Raw genomic sequence first — 23,623 nt, 5'->3', positions numbered from 1 at the left:
ACCTGCTCTGGTCCCTCTCCCAGGTGGGGTTTTCGGGGTGCCAGGGGCTTGGCAGCCACTTTGGGGCTGCACCAGAGGCTGCAGTGGCTGGGGTGGGGCAGTGACCACCCCACCTATGCAGAACTCTCCCTGCCCCAAACACACACTGGAGATGTCTGGGGCCGTTCATCATTTCTCTGCTCTCCAGCACTGAGGCAATGGACTCTGGCTACAGCTAAGAGCTTGGCCCAAGGCAACCACCCCTGGCAATGGGGCTCCATGGAGCTGCTCTCAGGAAAGCCCCTGAAAGCTGAGGAGTGCCTCAAAACTGCCTCAGAAACATGAGATACCTAAAAATCTCTTCAGGAATGTGGATTAATAAAAAACTCACTCAGTAATGGGCTCCCCCTCCCTTCATCATCCTCAAACTTTGGCTGTCTCATTGCAGACCCCAACCCACCTCCCCAATCCCAACCCTGACACATCCCACCACTCCTGAACATCAACACCCCCTTCCCAAGCCATATTTCCCCCATTTCCCACCTCCCAAACCCCGTCCCACCCATCCTGCCCCACCTAATGCCCATCTCAACCCTCCTGATTTGAAGCCCACTTTGCTCAATCCCCTTCCAACACCATTCCACACCAAAGAGTTGTGGAATCAAGGAATTTTGGGGTGGGATTGAGTAGTTTTCAGTGGCATTTAGGTGACAGATTGAACCCTCTTGTCTCTTTCAGTGCCAAGAAAGGGAAGCAAGTACACCAAATACCCCCAAAACCCCCAAATTCTCGCAATTATCTCCCTGAATCCCAGATTCCCCTGAAACACAAGTAAAAAGTGAGCCTTTAGATGCCTTTGATGAATTTATTGATTTTTACCCCAATTTTCTCTGTTTTAAAGGGATGAAGATGAATGCAAAGAAAATTAGGGCCAAAACAAAAGAATAACCAGCCCCGTGTCTTCCCAGCATGCATCACAGAGAATGTAGAGTGCAAGGTTTCTGACCAACGTGGGTCCTCCCATGGGGGATGAAGCTGGAGCAGTGCATGAAGCTCCTCCTGCAGTTGGGGCACTCACAGGGCTGCCCTTACCGGTGACTCCGTTGGTGTTGGGTAAAGAACGAGCGGTCTGAGAAGCTCTTCCCACACTGGGGACACTCGTAGGGGCTTTCCCCAGTGTGGATGTGCCGGTGCCTGATGAGGGTAAAGTTGTGCTTGAAGCCCTTCCCACACTCAGGGCAGCGGAAGGGCCTCTCCTCTGTGTGAATGCGGTGGTGCAGGAGGAGATTGGAGCTGGTCTGAAACTTCTTCCCACACTGGGGACACTCGTAGGGCCTCTCCCCAGTGTGGATGCGTTGGTGGGTGATGAGGGCGGAGCTGCAGCTGAAGCCCTTCCCACACTCCCCACACTTGTAGGGCCATTCCCCTGTGTGGATTATCTGGTGGCGGATCAGGTGGGAGCTCCGCCTGAAGCTCTTCCCACACTCCAAGCACTTGTAGGGCTTCTCCCCATCATGAAGTTGCTCATGAGCCACCAGCTCCAAGCTCTGGCTGAAGCTCTGTCCACCTTCCTGGCTCAATGCGGTTCTTTCCTTCTCAGAGCAGCCTGGGCTGGGTTTGCAGCCCCTCCTCTTGTGGGATCTCTGGAACTTTTCCTCCCCATTGTAATTCTGCACTCTGGCACCACTAAAAACAGCCTCTTCCTCGAGGTTCTGGTGCAGGGATTTGTCCTCCCTGGTCTCCATCCTCAGCTCCTTCTCTGGGGAAGGAAGGACAAGGAGAGGATGGGATTTGCCTCTGTGCCAGAGGAAAGGGGAAGGAGATCCCCCCAGTGCATCCCTGGCAGGACGGCGTTGGCAGCAGGGTTGTCCTGCAGCTGGGGGCCATGCTGGGCTGGGAGATGGAGCAGGAGAAAGGGGGAAAGGGGCACTGACTTCCTCCTCACCTGCCTGGGTATCCTGGGGCATCTTCCTCTTCCTCGCAGCCTTCTCCTCCATCAGGTGAAGGTTTGGGAATGGGAAATCCTGGTTTGGGGTAAAACAAGGTGTGAATCCTTGGATTGGGAATTCCTCCCAACCAAATCCATCTCCAGAAGTTATCTGGTGCCCATAAAAATTTCCAAAAATCAAGAGTGAATTAAAAAAAGCCACCAGGAGCATCCCATTTCCAGTCTCATCCCTCTGGGGTTCTGGTGGTCCCCTATCTCAGGGCTGCTGGGGATCCCATGGGTCCTGGGGATCCCTCTCTCCAGGGTCCTGCTTAGGGATGCTGGGGGATATCAGTGTCCCCCACTCCAGCCTCCCCCCAGTCCAGTCACTTGGGGGTCCTCTGTCTTCCCACCAACCTGTCCTGGATTAGGGCAAATTTGGGAGAAAACCTCCAAAGGGGTTTTCTCTAAAAAGCAAATTCAAGCAGCCACTCCCCCAACCAGATCAGGAAAAGACTTCCTCGGAGAAAAGGGGAAAAAACCTCTTTATTTAACAGGCAAAGCATTCATCAGCACAAAAAATGAACAACATTAAACAATAAAACCTCTTGCCGCTACAAAAGAGATGACAATCTCAGAAAGTCCTTCTGTGGGCTGTAGCTCTGCTCACTCAGTCTCTTATCAGTCTCATGTCAGTCCTTCCACTGCTGGAAATGCTGCGGCCCAGGCTCAGCCTGGTGGGCCACAGGTGGGAGCTGCCAGCGGTGTTCTGGGTGTTCAGTGCAGAGCAGGTTTAAACAGCTCCAAAGAAAAAGAAAAACCATACTCCAGGGAACTTCTCTGCCTCAGAGAGTTAAAACTAACGAAAAGCAAAGGAGAGCTCTGTCCTGCTGTCTGTCAGCAGACAACTGATACCTTAGGTTTTAAGTTTTTCTGTTCTGTTTTGGTGTGCAGCTTTTAGCTTTATATTAAGTGTTACTGGGATCTTTTCACAGAGTGTTGAAGACAAAACAATCATCTTCTAGCTGGAGACTCAAGGACAATCTCTTCAAACTTCAGGCCCAAAGCATAAACAACATGAAAAGAGGAGGGCGGGCAAGCAAGCAAGGAGGATTAAACTTCATAATTTGAAGCTATTAATTGGGCAGTTAACTCCTATATGCAAATAGACTAAAACTCATAAAAATGTGAGATCTCATGACCAAGCCCTCTTTTGCTCCCATCTTGGAGCCATCCAGGAAGAGCCACAGCTGTGCCTCCGGTACTGCCAGGGTGTGGCCTTTGAAAGCATTTCAGTAAAAATCCACTTTATTCCTATCAGCTCCATCTGGCCACTGTTCCAGCTCCTTAAGGCATCACAACAGTCCAGGAGCAGGAATGTGGAGGAGTGAGTGCAGTGTATGAAAACAAACTACTGCTTCTCCCTTCTCCCCTGCGCTCTCAGAATCAAACTTAAAGGTGCAGAACTCATTTCTGGGCTAAACAGACCGATGGGGGTACGAGCATCATGAAGTCACCCCAGGACACCCCTCTCAGGGTCAGGGGGTCCCGTCCCCGCCTCATCTCCGGGCTGCCGGGAGTCCCCCAGCTCCGGTATCGCCCCTTCCCCTCTCCCCGACCCGGGGGTCCCCCGTTCCACAGCCCCGGCTCTCACGGGGATCCCCAAAACCAATGTCCTGCCCCGTCGGTACCGGGCCATCCCCACGTGGACCCCCGGGACCCTCCGAGGGGCGATCGCGGCTCCTCTGCCCCCGAAAAAGCTCCTCTTGGGGAGCCCGGAGATATCCGGGGCTCGAGGCCGGGATCTGCCAGCTCCGAACACTCTCCAGAAAATCCTCCTGGAGACCCCTGGCTGGAGCCGGGGCGAGCTCGGCCTCCGCCCTCACCTGCGGCTCGGGGCTGGGGGCGATGCTCCCGGGGCAGGGGGTGCTGCAGGCTCGGCGGCGTGCGGGCGCTGCGAGCGCCGCGATTCTCCCGCTCCTGCTCCTGCTCCTCCTCTCCCTCCCGCAGTTCCTCCGCTGCCAGCCCGGACCCCCCTTTCCCACCGCTCTGCCCCGCGGCCCCGCAGCACCGGCTGCTGGGTGGGGGAGCCCCCGATCGGCCCCAGGGCTGGGCAGGGGGCTCGGGGACCCCCCCGGGGCGGATCCGTCCCCCGGCCCGAGCCCCAAATTCCGCTCGGGGGCCGCCGGGCTCTGCGGGCCCGCCTGGCAACCGGTGAGTCATCGGCGAGAAATGCTCTGGTTGGCTGGAAATTGGTTAGCGCCTCTTCTGATTGGCTGGAATTTTGAAAGGCGCTGCGCCCTGCGGGTGTCCCCGAGAGCTGCGGAGTCCGGGTTGGGGCTTTTTCCTCTTCCTTTCGCTCTGAGAACATTTCTGATTTCTTTCTCTCCCTCGCTCCTTTCCATTTCTTGTTCAGTACAATCCGAGTTCGAGCAGATCGACAGGTTGCGTTCTCACGGTGTCATTTGCCCCTTCACTCAGGCGTGAGAACGTCGGAGAGCCCCCCAGCCCCGAGCACCCTCAGCGGTGAGAGGGACACAGAGCCCCTGGTCCCCAGCCCTGCACAGGCATTGCCTGAGGCCAGAGGGATGAAGACCCCCCGAGCATCCCCCAGAGGGAGGGGACAGAGACTGCCCCGAGCATCCCCTGGGCTGAGAGGGACAGAGACTGCCCCGAGCACCCCCTGGCACAGGGTATGAGAGAGAGGGAGACCCCCCAGGCATTCCCTGGGGTGAGAATGATGGAGACCCTCTGGGGAATGGCCTGGGGTGAAAAGGACAAACGCCTGGGGAATGGCCTGGGGTGACAGGGACAGGGACCCTCCCCAGCCCCTTCCAAGCATCCCCCAGGGTGAGAGGCACAGAGCGTCCCCTGGGCACCGGACAAAATAAACTTTGCAGAAATCAAACTTAACTCTGCATAAAATACTTCAATGAATATTTGCTTTTCCCACAAGTCACGTAATGAAAACGCAAACAAATCCCAAAATTTTATAAACTGACAATAGAAGCTGTTTTGTGGCAAATCTAAATTCTATTGGTCCTGCACAGCTCCAGCTCAGCTGCTGGCAGGTTCCAATAAAAGAAAAGTGGAAATTAGGCCCAATACAGAATATGAAAAGGAAGGGGAAGCTCTGTGTAGCTGTCGCAAAGGTGACAGGGACAAAGAGAAAAATTATTCTAACATTTGACAAAGTCGCTCAGCCTGTGAAAAAGCGTGACAGGGACCGAGACCTCCCCTGGAGGGGGCAAAGTGTGACATTGTCCCCTGTGTGTGTGGCCTTCCCAGGGTGGGGGTTTTACACCTGAGCCAGTTTGGGTAAGGGGGGTGGTGTTCACCCACCCAAGCAGGGATTACCCCACTGTTTCAGGTTGCAATGCAAGATGTAACCAAATGCATGTTTTCAATCACCATCTTCATCAACTGCTATAAGCAGGCGGGGCAGTGTTCTTTATGGCTTCCATGACTCATCCCTGATAATGCTCTCCAGGTGAGATATGTTCTGCTAATGGGCCATTGAGTGCCACTGCAGGACTGATAAAATTCCATCATACCATTGTGGGATGCTCCGCCCAGGGGGAGGATCCAAGCATTCCTACATGGATATAGGCTGAGGCTTTCAACATCAGGAGCAGCTCGCCTACTGGATTCCCAGAGGACAAGAGCTCTATAGCCACCATTGGACCTTCAGAGGAGGACCAGACCCTTCTACAGGATCACTCCTTCGACAGAATCACGTTGATCACTCCAACAGGACTGCAGCCACCATTTAATAAGACTGCTTCCACCACCCTGCCCAGCAGGGTGTCAGGTTATATCCTGACTCTGTCAGTTTAAGGCAGTGTTTCTGTATCATTGCCTTGATCCTTATTTTGTTATTGAATTGGAATTCGTGCCCGACCCAAGCGCTGCACTTGTGGCTCCAGCATTGCTTTCCAACAAAAACAGGGGAAGGCAAACCTCGTGCAGCTCATGGTATTTTAGAGTGTCTAAAACTCGCTAAGTCATCGATCTTAGAGGTGAGATCCATTTAGAACTCATGGCATGGAGAAGTAGTGCAAGATGGAAAAGGGGAAAACAGAAATAAACTGAGGAAAACATTTCAGATGATTTCTTTCTATTTTCATTTCACTTCTGGAAAGCTGTTTCAGTTTTCCAGGAATCTTCTCCATAGTCCTGTCTGCCCTTTTCAAAAACATTTCCTGGAGAATGAGGTCGAACTCCTGTCACAAGATGTGCCACCAACTGCGGCTTCTCTTGGCTTTCCACACTGTGCCTGCAGCAGGACTATTGCAGCAAAGCAGGACAAAGGTTTGGAGAACTTGACAACTTGTCCTTTCTTTTCCTGGTGGACTGGGGAGTTGTGCTATGGGTAAGGTTTTCATTGTTCCTGTTCCAGGCTAAGAAAACAGGAGGTGGTACAAAGAATTGTTAGGGAATACAAGCCTGGCTGAATGCAGAGAAAGAATCTGCAGAGCCTGCAGCCACAAGTGGAGAGTGTTGTGATAATCATTCCAACTCGTCACTGGACATCTTGAAAATTATCTGGAATGTGAAAATGCTCTGACAGAGGGAGTTTGTTTCTGAATTCAGTGTGGATGATTCCACATCTGGTGCCTTGGTGCATAAATCAAGAGCACAATCAGTTCATGATAAGCACCAGAACAAGATGGACCTGTCAGAACAGCCAACTGAAACAATCTGAAAAGGAGAAATGCAGAGAATGACTTGGTGAATTTTGCCTGGAAGAAAGGGGAATTTTTTCTAATAATTATTAATACATTTTGGCTTTTGGTTTTCTTAGCAAGGCCATTTGCATCCCAGATTCTCCATGAAGTGAGAAGCCTGAGCTTGTGGAAGTGCCTGAAAGATGCCCTGTTCCTCTGCAGGGACATTCAGGCTTGAACAGGAGCCGGAGCCCTCTCTGGGGCAGCCTCCTCCGAGCTGGAAATTGTGCCATGCTGGGAGAGGAGGAGGAGGGGGAGAAGGCTGGCGCTGTGTGGCAGGAGCAGGAGGTTTAGGCTGCAGGACATTCCATCTGCGCCACTGCCCTGCAATGGGCGGCCGTGCCCGGGGCTCTGGGCCTGGCCCCATGTGCGCTGAGCTCCCTGGGCTGGGCTCAGGTTCCCGCTGGGACTGGGCAGAGCCTGGGCTCAAACTGGGGGCAGCAGCAGTGCAAAACACCTCTGGGCATCTCCGCTTCCTGCTGCTGGGAAGGAGAAATGAAGCGAGTTGAGAAGTTCTGATTTCTGTTTCTCCTGATGGATTTTTAAATTTAATTCCACATTATGGAGGCAAATTCTGTGACAGCCTCTGTCAGTTTATTCTATTTCAACAACGCCAGCAACAGGGCTGTGTTTGAGTTCTGCAAATGTGGCCTGTGTGGCTTTAATTCCCCTCATCTTAGTGTTCAGGGGCTGGTGGGCATTCCAGTATCTGATGATCTTTATGCCTGTGACAAAAATACTGACTTCACTGTCATGAAAGCACCGTGGGTAGAACCAACTGAAAGAGGCACTTGCATTTTTATGGATAAAGTTCAAGTGGCAAGCAGAAGAGCGCCAAGAGCAGCCATGATCTACAATTCCCAAGGCAAAGGCACCAGCAGCCTCCTCCTGTCACCTCAGGGTGAGTAAAAGAGTGTTGAAAACAGCGCTGGAACCCGATCCTTTCTTCCTCTGAGGGCTGGCTCACGGCAGCACAGGTGGGCCCTGAGCAGTCAGGGCTCTGTGTGGGTGCTGGCTGCTCTGCTCCAGAATTGAGCTGGGAAAAGCCCTCGGGAGCCGAGGCAGGAGCAGGCGGGAAGGGGCCGGTGCTGCTGCTGCTCCTGGCCGGGAGCCCCGGCTGGGCCGGGCCGGCGCCCCCTGCGCTGCGGCTGCTGCTGCTGCCAGAGCCGGGCGGGACTCGGGGACAGGGACCGGACATGGGGGAACAGCAAAGGCCTGGCGGCTGCAGGGATGGTGGTGCTGGGGCCGGGGCCAGCACAGAGCTTCAGCCTGCAGTTAACCCTGAGGGAAACGCCGGGGAAAGGCTCCATTTCAGCCTTTCTGCACTTGTGGCTGTGAAGGGACTGAAATGAAAGCAGAACAAGTAGGGCCCAACTTGTTCTCCTGCCTTGGGTGGAGCCCCAGGCCTGAGGCTGAGAGGGGCTGTGAGGGGCCATCAGTCATGAGGTGTCATGAAGGGCCTTGAGAGGCCATGAGGGGCAATGGGGAACTTGGAGATGCCTTAAGGCCCTGTGAGGGGCTGTGGGAGCCCAGGCCCCTCATGGAACCAAGGGTTCATCATGTCCCAACAGGGCCTTGTGTAACCAAATGGACCATGGTGACACTATGGAGCCTCATGGTATCACAGGTCCATTGTTACACAGCAGCCACAGCAGGAATGCAGAACCAAGGAGATCATTGTGACACTGCACAACTGTGCAAACCTGTGAGCCTACCAGGGAAAAGCCAGCAGAAATGCCCTGGAGAGACACACTGTAGGCTCTGGGCATTCCTCACAACTCAGGGCGAGGAAAGAGGCTTCCCCATGGTGCTCTGCAGCACTATGTTAATTTGTCCCAGTTCTGTACTCTCCCTTGGCCTTCTCTACCCCTTTAACTCTTATATGTTCATGTTCTGGTGAGTTCTCCCTTCCCTGTTTTCCCACTGGTGTGTAACCCTACCCATCCACACTGGCATTTACTATTGGTCCCTTCCATGTGTACCGCCCCTGAACCCTCAGAGCACTGGATCCCCGGTGCTCTACTCTGCACCCTCTTTCCCTGTATTTGTACCCTGGACTCTCCTTTGTTTTTGTCTTTGGCCCCTGGACACTTTCAGCATTTCTCTGTGTGTGTGTGTCTGTGTGTATGTGTGTCTGTGTGTGTGTCTGTCTGTGTCTATGTGCTGGTGCTCTCGTGGTTCCTACCCATTGGCACAAGAAACTCTGGGGGAAGGTTGTGTGCAGACCACCTCAGACTGTAACAAAAACTCCCTTTTTTCATTTACTTTGTGGTGGGAATGAACCATTCTGTCTAATAATGATCAGAAAAAATCAGAGCTGTATTTATATAAATTTATCTGGTATTCAATCTTTAACCCTGGGGGGAAAATTGCATTAAAGTTCAATTCCACGTGTCTAATCTTTAACACCTTTGACAAAGTCTGGAGATGGGATTGGATGCAACTGCTCCCAGTCTCCTCTCTTAGAAGGAATTTTAGAAGTCTAGGGGCCCTGCAGGGGTTTGAGGATCCATGGTGCCTGCAGTATGTAATTTCTCCATCTCATGTCTCAGCAGGAGTTTCTCCAAAAAAGAAATAAAGGTTTTGCCTGAAGCTCCCACTGTGCCCATGACAGGAACCCCTGTGAGTTTCTGGGACACCCCAGCTCTTTGGCAGCCTGGAGACTCCTGGGATGTCACCGTGGAGCCCCCGTGAGCGCCTGTGACAGATCGATGCCTTTGCATCACAAGGTCCCCTGGGATGTCACCATGGAATGGCTGTGACTGCCTCTGACCACAAGGCTCTTTACCATCCCAAGAAAGCCCAGGGAGGTCTCCATGGAGCCCCTGTCTGTGCCTGTGACATTCCAGCTCTGGAAGAGCCTGGAGACTCTTGGAAAGTCCCCACGGAACCCCTCTGAGTGCCTGTGACAAATGTGATCCTTAGCAGGCAACCATCACCAGGACCCTGTTGTTATGGTCAGTTTCCATGGCAACCATCCCCAGCCCCCTGTTGCTATGATCAGTTTCCATGGCAACCATCCTCAGCCCCCTGTTGCTATGATCAGTTTCCGTGGCAACCATCCCCAGCCCCCTGTTGCTATGGTCAGTCCCTTGGCAGCTCCATGGAGACCCCATGCCAGGGGTGGTTGCCATGGACACCAGCTCAGGCCTGCAGCCAGAGCCCGTTGCCATGGCAACCATTGGCAGCCCCATCCCCAGGCTCATGGGATCCCAGAACCACAGAATTGGCTGAGCTGGGAGGGACCCATCAGGATCCTCCAGTCCAACTGCTGGCCCTGCCCAGAACACCCCAACAATGCCAGCCTGGGCCTGGCAGCGCTGTCCAAACGCTGCTGCAGCTCAGAGAGCCCTGGAGCTGGGACCCTTCCCTGGGGAGCCTGGGCAGGGCCCCAGCAGCCTCTGGGCAAAAACCTTTTCCTGACATCCAACCGGAGCCTGCCCCGACTCAGCTGCAGCCGTTCCCTCCACTCCTGTCCCTGGGTCCCAGAGGGAAGAGGTTCCCACAGCCCCAGCCAGGGACCCGCTCCCAAGGCTGTTGCCATGGCCACCAGGGCTGGCACCAGCTGGGATGCTCGGTTTCCAGGGGCCAGGGTTCAGGAATGGGATTCCCCAATTTCCTGCTCTTGCTAAAACTGCGCTGCCCTCACTGCCCTCCCACCTCCCATGGAAACCACAAAGGCAGAGATCCTGGTCTGGGATAAGAACAATTTTTTGGGAACAACAATGATATAAGGAATGAATGGAACAGAAACAATATTGATAACAGAGTGTATAAATAAAACTGTTTACAGGGAAAACTAAAACACAACTTACTGGGTCTGCCTTGCCACGTATTTCCTCCTGCCTGGAAAGCACACCCTTCTCCTCAGGGACAGAGAGAGAGAGAGAGAGAGTGTCCCTTTCCTGTCCCTGGCAATTCTCTGAGGTGGGAGTGAATGTAATGACATAGTCATGGCAGGACCCTCATGTTCTTCCATCCCACATCATGTCATTGGCAGAGGCAGGAAAAGGGACAGGTGTCTTCCTAGCATGGATCCGAAGGAAAAATGGATCACCAGGGCTCTTCCCAACATGGATCCTCCAACTATGGATGAAGTTGGGGCAGTGCACAAAAGTCCTCCTGCATTGGGGCATTGGCAGAGCTTCCCTTCCAGGTGCCTCCGTTGGTGTCTCGTTAAGACAGAGATCTGGGTGAAGCTTTTCCCACACTGGGGACACTCGTAGGGCCTCTCCCTCTCCCCAGTGTGGATGTGCCGGTGCCTGATGAGGTTGGAGTTGTGCTTGAAGCCCTTCCCGCACTCAGGGCAGCGCAAGGGCCTCTCATCCGTGTGAATCCGCTTGTGCCGGAGAAGACTGGAGCTGCTCTGAAACCTCTTCTGACACTGGGGACACTCGTAGGGCCTCTTCCCAGTGTGGATGCGTTGATGTATGACAAGGGCAGAGCTGGAGCTGAAGCCCTTCCCACATTCCCCACACTCATAAGGCCAATCCCCAGCGTGGATCCTCTGGCTGATCAGAGTGCTGCTCTGCCTGAAGCTCTTCCCACACTCCAAGTACTTGTGGAGCTTGTGCCCATCATGAAGCTGCCCCTGGACTACCAGCTCCAAGTTCTGGCTGAAGCTCTGTCCACCTTCCTGGCTCAGGGTGGGTCTTTCCTCCTCAGAGAACCCTGGGTTGGGTTTGGAGCACCTCCTCCTCATGGGGGATCTCCAGGGCTTTTCCTCCCCATTGGATTCTTTTCCCATGGAGCCACTCAAACCGGTCTCTTCCATGTAGTTCTGCTGTGGGGATTTGTCGTCCCTGATCTTGATCCTCAGCTCCTTCTCTGGTAGAGGAAGGACAAGCACAGGATGGGATTTCCCTCCGTGAAGAGGGATGGGGAAGGAGATCCCCACAGTGCATTCCCAGCAGGATGGCGTTGGCAGCGGGGTTGTCCTGCAGCCAGGGGATTTTCTGGGCTGGGAGATGGAGCAGGAGAGAGGGGGAAAGGGGCACTGACTTCCTCCTCACCTGCCTGGGTGTCCTGGGGCATCCTCATCTTCCTTGAGGTGTCTTCCGCCATCTGGCCGAGTTTTAGGAATGGGATATTCCTAAAACAAGGGAGGAAAACAAGGGATGAGCACAATGAGCTTTGTACTGGTTTAAAGGCAAACCTGAGGAAGAGTCTAAGCCAGAATTCAAATTCAGTAACAAAATAAGGATCAAGGCAATGATACAGAAACACTGCCTTAAACTGACAGAGTCAGGATATAACCTGACACCCTGTTGTTCAGGGTGGTGGCAGCAGTCCCAGTAAATGGTTGTGCAGTCCTGTTGGAGAGATGAACGTGATTTTGTCAAAGCAGTGATCCTGTAGAAGGGTCTGGTCTTCCTCTGGAGGCCCAGTGGTGGTTCTGGAGCTCTTGTCCTCTGGCAATCCAGTAGGCAAGCTGCTCCTGGTGTAGCAAAGCGTCAGCTTATATCCAGGTAGGAATGCTTGGATCCTCCCCCTGGGTGGAGCATCCAACAATGGGAGGATGGAATTTTATCAGTCCAGCAGTGACACTCAATGGCCCATTCACAGGAGATATCTCCCCTGGAGGGCGTTATCAGGGCTGAGTCATGGAAGAGATAAAGAACACTGCCCCACCTGTTTATAACAGTTGCTGAAGGTGGGGATTGAAAACATGCATTGGGTTACATCTTGCATGGCAACCTGAAGCAGTGGGGTAATCCCTGCTCAGGGGGTGAACACCACCCCCCTTACCCAAACTGGCTCAGCTGTAAAACCCCCACCCCAAAAAGGCCACACACACAGGGGACAATGACACACTTGGCCCCCTCCAGGGGAGGTCTGTTTCACAGGCTGGGGGACTTTGCCAAATGTTAGAATAATTTTTCTCTTTGTCCCTGTCACCTTTGTGACAGCTACGCATAGCTTCCCCTTCCTTTTCATAATCCGTATTGGGCCTATTTTCCACTTTTCTTTTTTTAGAATGTGCCAGCAGCTGAGCTGGAGCTGTACAAGACCAAAGGAATTTGGATTTGCCACAAAATAGCTTCTATTATAAGCTTATAAAATTTTGGGATTTATTTGCCTTTCCATCACAAGTGACTTGTGGGAAAAATAAATTCAAGGCATTTTATCTACGGTCAATTTTGATTTCTGACAAGAAAAAACATTACTTTGTCTGGTGCCCAGGGGATGCTTGTGAAGCCTCTGTTCCTCTTGCCCTGGGAGATGCTTGGGGGGGTTTTTCCCTGTCCCTGTCACCCCAGGCCATTCCCCAGGGGGTCTCCATCATTCTCACCCCAGAGAATGCCTGGAGGGTCTCCCTCCCTCTCACCCCTGTGCCAGGGGGTACTCAGGGCAGTCTCTGTCCCTCTCAGCCCAGGGGATGCTCGGGGGTCTCTGTCCCCTCACCCTGGGGGATGCTCGGGGGGTCTCCATCCCTCTGGCCTCAGGCAATGCCTGTGCAGGGCTGGGGACCAGGGGCTCTGTGTCCCTCTCACCGCTGAGGGTGCTCGGGCCTGGGGGGGCTCTCCGACCTTCTCACACCTGGGGAGGCCGGGGGGGTCTCTGTCCCTCTCAGCCCTGCTGTGACCCCACCCAAACATCATCGGGCTCAGAGGGACAGAGACACCCCCAAACCCCCAGAAGGGCTGAACCTGGGATTTGGTTTGGGGCTGAGGATTTAGGAAGGGGCTGGAATTGGGGCTGGGATTGGAGTTGGGGTTGAGATTTGGATTAGTGCTGGGATTGGGGTTAAGGCTAGACATGGGATTGGCTTTAGGGCTGGGGTTGGGGTTGGGTCTTGGGATAGATGAGTCTGAAACTGGGATGAGAATAAATACAGAACTGTGAGTGTGTCTAAATGTGGAGTGAGACTGAGACCAGGATCAGGGTTTGGGATTGAGCTCACCCAGAGCCCAATGATGTTTGGGTGGGGTCACAGCAGGGCTGAGAGGGACAGAGACCCCCCGGCCTCCCCAGGTGTGAGAAGGTCGGAGAGCCCCCCCAGCCCCGAGCACTCTCAGCGGTGAGAGGGACACAAAGCCCCTGGTCCCCAGCCCTGCACAGGCATTGCCTGAGGCCAGAGGGATGGAGACCCCCCGAGCATCCCCCAGGGTGAGGGGACAGAGACCCCCGAGCATTCCCTGGGCTGAGAGGGACAGAGACTGCCCTGAGTACCCCCTGGCACAGGGGTGAGAGGGAGGGAGACCCTCCAGGCATTCTCTGGGGTGAGAATGATGGAGACCCCCTGGTGAATGGCCTGGGGTGACAGGGACAGGGACAACCCCCCCAAACCCCTGCCAAATATCCCCCATGGCGAGAAGCACAGGGACCCCTCGAGCATACCCTGGGCACTGGACAAAATAATTTGGCAGAAATCAAACTTGACTCTGCATAAATCACTTTGATGAATATTTGATTTTCCCACAAGTCAGATGTGATGAAAATGCAAACAAATCCCAAACATTAATAAACTGACAGTACAAACCATTTTGTGGCAATTCCAAGTTCCACTGGTTCCTGCACAGCTCCAGCTCAGCTGCTAGCACATTCTGATAAAAGTGTAAATTCAGCCCAATACAGATATCATTAAAAGGAAAGTAAACTCTGTAACTGTCACAAAGGTGAACAGGGATGAAGAGAAAAATGATTCTCACATTTCGCAAAGCACTCAAGCCTGGGAATTCAGGAGTTATTTGGGAATTTAGCTACTTGAGCTGAGCTTCTTGTAGGACTTTTAGCAGCCTTGTGTTCCTCACCATGGGGTGAATGAACCTTGTCAGTCTCGCTGGTATCATTTGCTCCCTTTCCTCCTGTGATTTTAAAAAAACATTTCAAGGAAGGATGTCACAGACATTTTTTCATAAAATCCTCTCTTTTAGGATTTGTCCTTTCTGTGAAGCTGGGGCCCCAGAAGAAAAATGCAAACAATAATTATCTGCTGATTTGGAATGTAACAGGAGCATCTGTGATTGGTCTTCTGTGAGTGTTTGGATTTGCTGACCACTCACGGGAGAGTTGGTCCTTGCTTTCTGCTGGACACAGAACTTTGTTATTCATTCTCTTCTTTCTATTCTTAGCTTAGCAAGCCTCTGCAACTTTTCTCTTTATTCCTTTTAGTATAGTTATAATGTATTATATATCATATATCAATAAATCCAGCCTTCTGATCATGAACCAAGATTCTCATCCACTTCTCTCACCCTGAAGACCTTCATCAGGTCGCTGTAATAGAAGGACAACAAAATATTTTCTTTACTCTCCAGGCCCACAAAGGCGATTTACCTCATTGGTTCTCCCATAAGTCACTCAGAGGAAGCTGCAGCCCAGTTTCAAAGAGTTCCTCAAGAGAGAACCACAACCTCCTCAGAGGAGGGCACCATGCTGTTGTCAAAGGAACTTGGGGTCAGAGAACAGTGCCTAAACTCACTGTGCCAAAATAATTTCACAGTCTGGTGAGTCTGGTTAAGAAAAGTGTTAGCGAGATTCCTCTGCCCCAATTAAGGTGATAATGAGACCAAACCCAAAATGAATTTTATTGAAAAGTAGATGGGATAGAAAAGGGGGGACAGGAAGGGAATGACAGGAAAAAGAGCCCTCCCCTGGGGCAGGGCAAGTGTGACATTGCCCCCTGTATGCGTGGCATTCCCAGGGTGGGGGTTTTACAGCTGAGCCAGTTTGGGTAAGGGGGGTGGTGTTCACCCCCTGAGCAGGGATTGCCCCACTGCTTCAGGTTGCCATGCAAGATGTAACCAAATGCATGTTTTCAATCACCATCTTCATCAACTGTTATAAACAGGTGGGGCAATGTTCTTTATCTCTTCCATGACTCAGCCCTGATAACGCCCTCCAGGGGAGATATCTTCTGTGAATGGGCCATTGAGTGTCACTGCAGGACTGATAAAATTCCATCCTCCCATTGTGGGATGCTCCGCCCAGGGGGAGGATCCAAGCATTCCTACCTGGATATAAGCTGACGCTTTGCTACACCAGGAGCAGCTTGCCTACTGGATTGCCAGAGGACAAGAGCTCCAGAACCACCACTGGGCCTCCAGAGGAAGACCAGACCCTTCTACAGGATCACTGCTTCAACAGAATCACCTTTATCTCTCCAACAGGACTGCAACCACCATTTACTGGGACTGCTGCCACCACCCTGAACAACAGGGTGTCAGGTTATATCCTGACTCTGTCCGTTTAAGGCAGTGTTTCTGTATCATTGCCTTGATCTTCATTTTCTTTTAAATTGTAATTCTGGTTTAGACCCTCCCCAGGTTTGCCTTCAAACCAGTACAAAAGACAATGTGCGCACCCTTTGTTTTCTTCCCAGAACAGGATTTCCCATTCCCAAACCTTGATTGGATGGAGAAGGAGGCTGTGAGGAAGAGGAAGGACACCCAGATAGGTGAGGAGGAAGTCAGTTCCTATTTCCCCCTCTCTCCTGCTCCATCTCCCAGCCCAGCACAGCCCCTGGCTGCAGGACAACCCTGCTGCCAAAGCCATCCTGCCGGGGATGCACTGGGGGAATCTCCTTCCCCTTCCCTCTGGCATGGAGGCGAATCCCATCCTGTCCTTGTCCTTCCTTCCCCAGGGAAGGAACTGAGGATGGAGACCAGGGAGGAAAAATCTGCATGGCAGAACCTCGTGAAAGAGGCCGTTTTGAGTGATTTTAACGCACAGGAATTCAACAGGGAAGAAAAACCTCAGACATCCCCCATGAGGAGGGGCTCCAAACCCAGCCCAGGGTGCTCTGAAGAAGAAAGAGCCACCCTGAGCCAGGAAGGTGGGCAGAGCTACAGCCAGAGTTCAGAGCTGGTGGTCCATGAGCAGCTTCATGATGGGGAGAAGCCCCACAAGTGCTTGGAGTGTGGGAAGAGCTTTAGGTGGAGCTCCCACCTGATCAGGCACCAGACGATCCACACCAGGGAACGGCCCTACGAGTGTGGGGAGTGTGGGAAGGGCTTCAGCTACAGATCTGTCCTTGTGACCCACCAACGCATCCACACTGGGGAGAAGCCCTACGAGTGTCCCCAGTGTCAGAAGAGGTTTCCGAGCAACTCCGGTCTCCTCCAGCACCAGCGGATTCACACAGATGAGAGGCCCTTCCTCTGCCCTGAGTGCGGGAAGGGCTTCAAGCACAACTCGGACCTCATCAAGCACCGGCGCATCCACACTGGGGAGAGGCCCTACCAATGCGCCACATGTGGGAAGAGGTTTCAGACCAGCTCCAGTCTCCTCCAGCATCAGCGGATTCACACAGATGAGAGGCCCTTCCACTGCCCTGAGTGCGGAAAGGGCTTCAAGCACAACTTCACCCTCATCATCCACCGACGCATCCACACAGGGGAGAGGCCCTACGAGTGTCCCCAGTGTGGGAAGAGCTTCACCACCAGCTCTCACTTGACCAGTCACCAACGGAGCCACCAGTAAGCGATCCCTGCAAATGCCACAAATGCAGGAACAGCTTCATCCACCACTCCAGCTTCATCCCCCATGGGAGAACCCACATTGGGAAGAACCCTGGTGATCCATGTTCCCCATGATCCATGCTGGGAAGACACCAGTCCCTTTCCCTGCCCCTACCAGTGTCATGATGTGGCATTGAAAAACATGAGGGTCTTGCCATGGCTGTGTTATTACGTTCACTCCCACCTCAGAGAATTTCCAGGTGCAGAACAGGGACACTCTCTCTCTCTCTCCCTGAGAAGAAGGGTGTCCTTTCCAAACAGGGGAAATTGTGGCCAGGAAGACCCAGTGAGTTGTGTTTTAGTTTTCCCAGGAAACTGTTTCATTTATCCCTTCTGTTATCAAGATTGTTTCAGTTCTGTTTGTCCCTTAACTTGTTCCTGTTCCTAATAAATTGTTCTTATCCCAGCCCGGGATCTTTGCCTTTTGTGCTTTCCATGGGAGTCGGGAGGGCAGTGAGGGCAGCGTGGTTTTAGCGGGGGCAGGAAATTGGGGAATCCCATTCCTGAACCCCGGCGCCTGGAAACCGAGCATCCCAGCTGGTGCCAGCCCTGGTGGCCATGGCAACAGCCTTGGGAGCGGGTCCCTGGCTGGAGCTGTGGGAACCTCTTCCCTCTGGTGCCCAGGGACAGGAGTGGAGGGAACGGCTGCAGCTGAGTCGGGGCAGGCTCCGGTTGGATGTCAGGAAAAGGTTTTTGCCCAGAGGCTGCTGGGGCCCTGCCCAGGCTCCCCAGGGAAGGGTCCCAGCTCCAGGGCTCTCTGAGCTCCAGCAGCGTTTGGACAGCGCTGCCAGGCCCAGGCTGGCATTGTTGGGGTGTCCTGTGCAGGGCCAGCAGTTGGACTGGAGGATCCTGATGGGTCCCTCCCAGCTCAGCCAATTCTGTGGTTCTGGGATCCCATGAGCCTGGGGATGGGGCTGCCAGTGGTTGCCATGGCAACGGGCTATGGCTGCAGGCCTGAGCTGGTGTCCATGGCAACCACCCCGGCATGGGGTCTCCATGGAGCTGCCAAGGGACTGACCATAGCAACAGGGGGCTGGGGATGGTTGCCATGGAAACTGACCATAGCAACAGGGAGCTGGTGATGGTTGCCATGGAAACTGACCATAGCAACAGGGAGCTGGTGATGGTTGCCACGGAAACATCCCATAGCAACAGGGGTCTGGTGATGGTTGCCATGGAAACTGACCATAGCAACAGGGGGCTGGGGATGGTTGCCATGGAAACTGACCATAGCAACAGAGGGCTGGGAATGGTTGCCATGGAAACTGACCATAGTAACAGGGGTCTGGTGATGGTTGCCACGGAAACATCCCATAGCAACAGGGGTCTGGTGATGGTTGCCATGGAAACTGACCATAGCAACAGGGGGCTGGGGATCGTTTCCTGCTTAGGATCAGATTTGTCACAGGTCCTCAGAGGGGTTCCTTGGGGACCTTCCAAGAGTCTCCAGGCTATTCCAGAGCTGGAATGTCACAGGCACAGACAGGGGCTCCATGGAGACTTCCCAGGGCTTTCTGGGGATGGTAAAGAGCCCTGTGCTCAGAGGCAGTCACAGCCATTCCATGGTGACATCCCAGGGGACCTTGGGCTGCAAAGGCACCGATCTGTCACAGGCACTCATGGGGGCTCCGCAGTGACATCCCAGGAGTCCCCAGGCTGCCAAAGGGCCAGGATGTCCCAGACACTCACAGGGGTTCCTGTCATGGGCAGATATATTTATATAAATATATTTTCTCTATTATGGTAATGATTAGACAAAATTTCCTTAATCAGAAATATTCCTGCCAGGATGCAAGAGACGTAAAATATATTATACAGAGCACTAGGAAATTATTTCAAAGCAACTGTATTAAGGAAAATCTGTAATTAAGCAGAGATTTATGTCACTCCCCCAGACCAATAACCATGGGCAATTCCCTTTGGCTCAGCCTGCAGCAGTGACCTTCAGGGTGTCCCCACCACTGGGAGGAATCCCCACACCCCTCAAGAAGGGAAATGTCAGGAGATGCTGCCATTAAAATTTGGGATGGGGCTTTTCTCATCTGAAGTGCTGCCCTGTCATTCAGATGTGCCCAGGCTGGGCCAGCTCAGCAGCTCTGCAGAAGCTCTCAGTGGTGTCACTTGGTTGTTCCTTTCTCTGGGGATTTTTCCAGCTCTTCCACAGCTTCAGCTCCCTCTGAGGATGTTGAACTTTGAGATGGAGGAGTCAGGCCGGTTTCAGCATTATTCACCCCCAAAGCAGTGTGACTGCCCTCCTTCATTGCTTACTGGGGGCTTTGCAAACAGGACCTTGCTGGAGTTGTTGGAGCCCATTGCAGGCAGAGCCTCCTGCTCCAGCAGGAACTGCCTTTCCTGTGCCATCAGCAGGGCAGGTCCCACTGCAGGAAAAGCCCCAGGCCAGCCCCAGCACAGGGAAGGGCTCGGGCACAAGGGCAGAGTGCCGTGCTGGGAGCTGTGCCAGGGAGAGCCTGAGGCACCAAAGGCACCTTGGCAGCAGCAGCTGCTTGCAGGCCATGGCCAGAAGCCTCCCTTGGCAGCCCGGCCTGGTGGCCACCACTGCAGAGCTGCTGCCTCAGGGCTCATTCCTGGCTGGGCTCTGAAAAGCCACTTCTGCCCCAGGAGCCTGACTGGGAAGCCATTGGCCCCAGCACCTTGGGGACAAGATATTAATGACAAAACTCTTCATGGCAGCAGAGCCAAGGCAGGGGCAGAGGAAAGGGCAGAGCCAGGCCCAGGGGACAGGGCTACCATGGTGATGGCTTTGAGGTCACTGCCCCAGCAGCAGCCTGGCTGCCCTCAGCAGACATTCTGGCCAGAAGCCTTGTGAGGGCACCCAGCACATCAGAGAACCCACAATGCAGGAATTCTGTCACTGGGGATGAGCGGGTTTCAATGGGAGAGGTTGCACAAAGCTCCTGCTCTTGGACAATTCCAGGGATGGGGAATCCACTTCTCTGGAAAAACAGCTGCAGTTTCCTGCCACTTTCTTAATTGTAAAATATTTCCTCCTTCTAACAAATGTTATTTTGTCCCCATTCAGTTTAAAGATACTGACCCATTTTCTGTCACGGTAGGATTTAGGAGAAAATAACTAAAAATGCTATTTTTCCCTTTTCACAGACCTTGGAGAGGACTCAAAAATCTCCCAGAATGGGGTTTGGAGGCCTCATCACAAAACCAGCAGGGAGAGTCTGCGGCCTCTGTGGTCAGTGGTGTAGAGACTGAGGATTGAAAGGGAATAGCCTGGGAGGGATGGATGGGTGGTTTCAGAGAGGCTGGAGCTTTTCTTCATAGTAGGAATAAGACTGAAGAAGACCTAATAGCACCAAGTGCAGCTTGGGAGGTCCAGACTGAACACCAGCAGAAAGGAATTTCCCTGTCAGGGCAGGGCTGTGGTGCAGCATGTCCCCAGCAGGAGCCTGGAGCAGCCCCAGGCTTTGTGTGGGCAGGCAGAGGCAGGCAGGAGGCAGAGCTGTCAGCAAAGGAAGGGCCCAGCCAGGTGGGGCAGCCGGGGATACCGACAGCCTGCAGGGACAGAGGCGAAGGTTTGCTCAGCAGCAGAGACACCTTTCCCTTGCTTGTCCCCTGCTGTCATCACTGCCACCAGTGTTCTTCTCTACCTGGAACCTGGGGACATTTTCTCAGTCCTGTCTCTCAGATGGATCTATTTAAAGTATGAGAAACTTCAGTGTTTCACCCTCTTTTTGAGTCCCTGAGAAGGTTTTTGGAGCACACTTTGAGGGACTGAGTCTGATGCAAAGAGCACCAAAGCCCCAGAGGCTCAATAAAGTCCCTGTGCTGTGTCTGTGCTGCTGAGCTGGGCCGGGCTCCTGGCCCAGAGGCAGCTCCTGGCAAGGGCAGCGCTGCAGAGAGAGAGCTCTGGCCAGGAGCAGCTCCTGAGCACAGCCCAGCAGGGCTGGGGCACTGCCAGGGCCCCTCAGGGACACCACCAGGGCACAGACAGAGCTCACAGGGGCTCAGCACTGGCAGGGGCTGTGGGATGGCCCAGAGGGGGCTGTGTCACAGCAGCACCTCTGTGGCTGTGTCATAGAGGCACAGAGCAGCTGGGATGTCAACAAGGGGCTGAGTGACAGCACAGAGTGGGCTGTGTGAGGTCACAGATTGGGCTGTGACATCACAGAATTTGTTGTGTGAGGTCACTGAGCAGCTACAGCGTCATAGAGGGGACTTTGTGACATCACAGAACAGGCTGTGAGATCATGGCATGGCTGCATGACATCATAGAGCTGGCATTGAGGTCAAAGTATGTGCTGTGACCTTACAGAGTGTCAGTATGACATCACAGAGAGGGTTTTGTGACATCACTGAGGGGGGTTGTTACATCACAGAGCTGGCTGTGACATAATAGAGTGTGAGGCCATAGAGCAGATCCTGCCATCATAGAAGGTGGCTCTGTGACATCAGGGAGTGGGCTGTGACAACACTGGGTGGCTGTGTAACATCACAGAGCAGGCTGTGACATCACAGTAGAGATTGTGAAATCATAGAGTGACTTTCTGACATCACAGAGACATCTGTGACATCACAGAGCAGCTGTATCACATCATAGCGTGGAGTCTCAGAGTTGGCTCTGGGATATCACAGGGGCAGTGTGACATCACAGGGGCTGTGTGACATCACAGGGGCAGTGTGACATCACGGGGGCAGTGTGACATCACAGGGGCAGTGTGACATCACGGTGGTAGTGTGACATCACGGGGGTAGTGTGACATCACAGGGGCAGTGTGACATCACAGGGGCTGTGTGAGGTCCCTGGGGAGGTCACTCTGCCCCAGCCCCCCTCACAGTTCCCCCCAGAGCAGTCCAACCCTGTTCGTGCACAGCGGGGTCCCCTGTCCCCCCGGGTCCCCCCGCCCCCAGCCCCACAGCCTCCCCCAGAGGATGTTCCACGAGATCGACCCCAGAGCCTGACACTGGGACGGGGGGCCGGGGCCCTGGGGTGGAATAGAGGGACAGGGACCCCCCGGCAGCGTCCCCGTGTCCCCCAGGGCCAGAGCCTGGGCCAGGGCTCCTTCACCCTGTTACCAACGAGGCCTTGAGAGCGCTGAAAAAATCCCCAGCAAGGGAGCAGCAAAAACCAGACTGAATATTAAGGGACAGCAGCACAAAGTTCCTTGGCAAGAGTCACTCTGCTGGTGACTGGACACTTCAGGCACAACAATGAAACAAAGCAACAACAAAACCAAACAGAATCCAAACAATCAAACCAGAAATTTACTGAGAACTGGGGCTTTCGTTCCTAAGGAAAAGAACTGTCCTTCTTATCTAGGTGCCCATGGCCAGAATTGGGATTTCACCTCCAGTATTCCCTTTTGTGACAGAGTGGAGGAGTTTCTTGGCTCAAGACATTTCCTGTGTGGGGAGTGTTGCAGTGTGTTGCAATTTCCTGTTTTAAACTTCCCAGCCCCTTCCCAGGTGTGGCAATATCTCTCTTCCCCTTCCCCCTCGCCCCCTGCGGGGCTGTCAATCAGTCTTAACATTCCAGCAAGGTGGTTGCTCAGGTTCAAAAGATGCCCCTGTGCCCAGAGGTCATTGGTCTGTCTGGGTGTCATCGTTGCCTGAGACCCTGCCCCTCCCCCCTGGTTGGTGGCTCACCTGTCCCTTCCCTCCCCCTTCCCCCGGAGCCTAAAAAGTCACTCAGGCCATGCGGTGAGGATTCTGTTGGAGATGTTACCTAAGATTCAGACGTCTGTGACCATGGAATAAACTCTTGATATTAACCCTCCGGCAGAATCTGTCTCCTTTTCCTCCTCACCTTAGCCTGAAGCCTTCTCACCTGAGGCAAACTGAGTTTCTACAAGCCAGGACTTGTTTCGGTGCTCAGCTGCACCATCCAGCCAGCCAAAAGTGTCTCTGAGGTGAAACACCACAGTTGCCGCCTTTGGCCCAGGAGCAGGGGTCAGAGGAGCCCAGGCACAATCTACCTGGTAATATTGGATCTTATTCCAATAGGGGAGGAAGGGGCAGGTCCAGCCCTCCCCTGCCCTGGAACCCCAGCCCTGCCCTGCCCTGGAACCCCAATCCCCCCAGAGCCTCTATCCCAGCCCAGCAGTGGCTGCCAGTCCCTGGCACAGCACAGGCAATGCTCCACAGCCACCTCTGCAACCCCCAGCCCAGCTCCTGAGGGACCAAATGAGCCCAAGGCCCACCTGGGGGAAGGGCCCAGGGAAACCAAGGGGTATTGAAGGCTGACCACAAGGCAAGCACACATCTTGACCCTACCTCCTCTTGGAATTTCCATCTGAACGCTACTGGAATCCAGGAGTTGGTACGTCTGTGTATGCTCCTCTGTATCCTTTTTGCCTCTCTCTCTTTCTGTCCTTTTCTTCTATTTTGTTCCTTTTGCAAATTTGAGAATTGTAAAATTCAAATAGCTCAGAGTTTGTGAAGTTGAAAGGGCCAAGTCATTGCTTTAAGAAGTGTTCTGTGTTGATTGAATGTCATATTAAATATTTTGCCAAAAATTCTCTGATTTTCTAAAGTTACCAGTAAAGACTGTTTTGTTC

The sequence above is a fragment of the Melospiza melodia genome, unplaced genomic scaffold (genome assembly GCF_035770615.1).
Source record: "Melospiza melodia melodia isolate bMelMel2 unplaced genomic scaffold, bMelMel2.pri scaffold_44, whole genome shotgun sequence".
NCBI classification, from domain to species: Eukaryota; Metazoa; Chordata; class Aves; order Passeriformes; family Passerellidae; genus Melospiza; species Melospiza melodia.
The sequence above is the reverse complement of the archived record's forward strand: the minus strand, read 5'-3'. Positions refer to the sequence as shown.